The sequence below is a fragment of the Parasteatoda tepidariorum genome, chromosome 3 (assembly GCF_043381705.1).
Source record: "Parasteatoda tepidariorum isolate YZ-2023 chromosome 3, CAS_Ptep_4.0, whole genome shotgun sequence".
Taxonomy (NCBI): Eukaryota; Metazoa; Arthropoda; class Arachnida; order Araneae; family Theridiidae; genus Parasteatoda; species Parasteatoda tepidariorum.
Genome location: NC_092206.1, coordinates 38,507,674 through 38,510,966, shown reverse-complemented (window position 1 = coordinate 38,510,966; position 3,293 = coordinate 38,507,674).

The following is a 3,293-nucleotide window of genomic DNA, read 5'->3' as shown; positions in this document are numbered from 1 at the left end:
GTTCATTTCGGATTACATATATATATAATTTAAATTCAGAAAATTCCGTTTTCTAATGTTCCTATTAAAAATTGCTTATCCAAAGAAATGTAACTCTACATATATAATTAATTTACAGTTCATGAAGTAAATTAAGTACAATTGCTATCAATATTACCTGCAATACTACTGTAATAAGCTGAGAAATTATTTTTTAACTTTTTGAAATATAGTAAACAAGCGTTTATAGAGGATTGTATTGCTGGTAGCACTGACGGCTAAGTGTAGAGAGATCTGACTATATATGACTAAAGCATATTTAAATTATTTTTTTTCCCTTGTGAAATACTGAAGTTTAATGGACTCTGCTTTGAAACTAAATACCGCAAAAGTATTTTATGTTCTTAAAGTTATTATATAATAAGTTAATAATATTAATTTATTTTTGCTTGCTAAATCCTTTCTATAAAACCGAAATCATTTTCGCATTAAAATATCATACTCTTTTTCTATTTTTAGTATTGTAAGATACTTGTATTTTACTACAACTATAATTTTAACAAAATAAAATTATTTTTCAACAAGAAGAAAAAAATTCTGGAAAAATTACCGTTTTGTAAAGTAATGACTTTTCTTATAAAAAAAATTAAAAATGTAAAAAATACACGATTCTATTAATAAAACCAAAATATATGGTATTTATAAACCAACCATTCATTTGGCAATTTTCCCTTCATATGATAACATATATTACCGGAAAATCTGGTTTTCAAAATTATAATTTTTATTAAAAAAACTTCAGTGAAAAATACAAAATCAAAAAGTAAGTGTTTACTAAATAAATAGATTGTACTCCATGATTGAAAAAATTATGATAATATTAAGAAATTTTGCCACATTTACTAAATTTTATCACATATTATAACATTATATTTCATGGTTAATTTAACCAAAATTATTGCCAAATCACTTCGGTAAAAAATAAAGACCTTTTCGGTGTTCTCATAGAGCCAGAAATTCGGTAAATTTAACCACATTCTGGTAGATTTGGCCATAATTTTCTTTTCAGTGTATTTAAATTCTGTATGAATCTAAAAAAGGTAACAGAACTATGTTTTTAAAGCATAGTCTTATCGAAAATATTTTTTTACTCTACGACTAACATAATTTCAAAACTTCTGATTGCGACTGATCCAGTAATGGCATTTAATGTATTATATAATTTCTATTTACTTTTCATTTAAAATAAACTTTTAAATAGCAGAAAATTTCTCTACTTTTTTATAAATAATGCCCGTTGTTTAGAAAATGGTAAACATCAAAAAAAAAATCCTTTTTGACAGTGCGTAAAATTCTTGCAAAAAATTAGATTTGCACGGTAAAAACATTTCTGATTAAAAGAGCAAGAATTCTGGCAATGAACACCAAAATTTACAGTACCTTATTTTATTTGATAATTTTTCTGTTCTTTATGATAACGGTTTATCAGAAACTCTAATATTCAAAATTATGGTTCTTATTACCCACACATCTCATAAAAATACGAGTAAATTAAACTGAAAAAATAGATGTTATGGTTAAATACTCTGAAAAATAATTATAAAGTTACCAGACTATTTTTCAGAATGTGTCATTTATTTTATCAGTTATTTGGTAATTTTAAAACTTCCATTACCTTTTGTAAGATAATATGTAGTAATAAGTTCTTTTAAATGGAATATAGATCTTATAATAAAAAGCCACTTTTTACCAAATAGAATATTAATAGATCTTATAATCTGTTTAACATGCTTTGTATAATTTATTTGAAATGGCGACACTCTGTGTTGATATGTGGCGACACTTAGTTGAATTAGATTACGGTTAATCATTTCGTGATGCTTTCAAGTGTTTAAATTAAGTGTGTTAAGAATTCTAGACTCCTGTACTCTCTGTTTTATGAAGTGGTTACATATTTATACATATATTACAACTTAAACATTTAGAAGCTTATATATTACATTTTTTTCATTGCATGTAGTTCTTTTCTTTTAAACAGCTAATATTTTTATAAATGATACTGACAAATATATGTAAGTGTTGCATATCAAACACAGAGTAATTCGTGACATCTCTAAATTCGTTGCTACAATTTTTGTAACAAATACTTATTTAAAATGAATATGTAATTTTGTAAAGCATTACGAAAATTATCTCGGTGATCCCCAACATATTTAGATTTCATAAAAACACATCTTATCAAAATAATGGATATAGTGAATCATGATAATAAAAACATATTTTATTGTCAATTTTTACATTAGTAATTACCAAAGAACTACGATAAAAATCACTCTATTTTTTATGTTCCATACAAAATCTTTTCAATCCAGAAAATACACTAAATTTTATTATACTCTGGAAGCTTTGGGATTTTTTTTTCTGGGAGAAAAACGTTAAGATTTTTCTTTTTTTCACCATATTGGTAAAAATGCGCCTTTACTGGCTCTCATGTGCATATATGGCAACGTTACTTTTAAAAAGTAACGAGTAAAAAGTACAAGTAAAAGTACAAGTACTAAACAAAAAAAGTAACGATTTAAAAGTACATTTCTAGGAAATCGAAAAGTCAAAGTGACCTAAAATTTTATTGAATAATATGCTTATGTTCTTTAATATTTTTGCAAAATTGTTGTTATTTATTTAATTATTTTTAATTTTGAAAGTTATGGACATTAATTTATTTTTAAATTCGGAAGAATATTATAATATAATTTTATAATATAATCGTATAATATAATTTTAAAATCAAATATAATTTTAATATCAAACTTTTTATGGATTTGCACGAAAAAGAAATTTTACCTATTGATTTTAATTTTTAGTTTTTTATTTTTATTTATTTAAATTAGCATTGATTTAAAATTGTTTTACTCTATAGAAACGCGTTTTAAAAGCACAAACATAAACAAAGCAAACACTTTAGATAGCTTTGTGATCTTTAAGCTAGTAAGATATAATTGAATGTGCGGTATAAGTTGAAACATAACTGTCTACAGTTTTATTTGTAACAATGGCTAATGCTGAAGTCATGCGAAAAAATCCTTTTCCGAACATTTCTGCCTGATGGAACAATTAAAATTTTTAAACGAATTTCAGCATCAGCGGCTAAATTAATACCTTCGAGTTTTCAAAAGTTAAAATAGTAATTATAATAGCTTTCAATAACACAAATAGTTCTGAAGTTCTTAGAGATTTGACTGGGCGTTGTTTGACAAGGTCGGGCATAAACATAATTTTAGTAAAAAATGTACTAGGTAAAAATGTATTTAGTA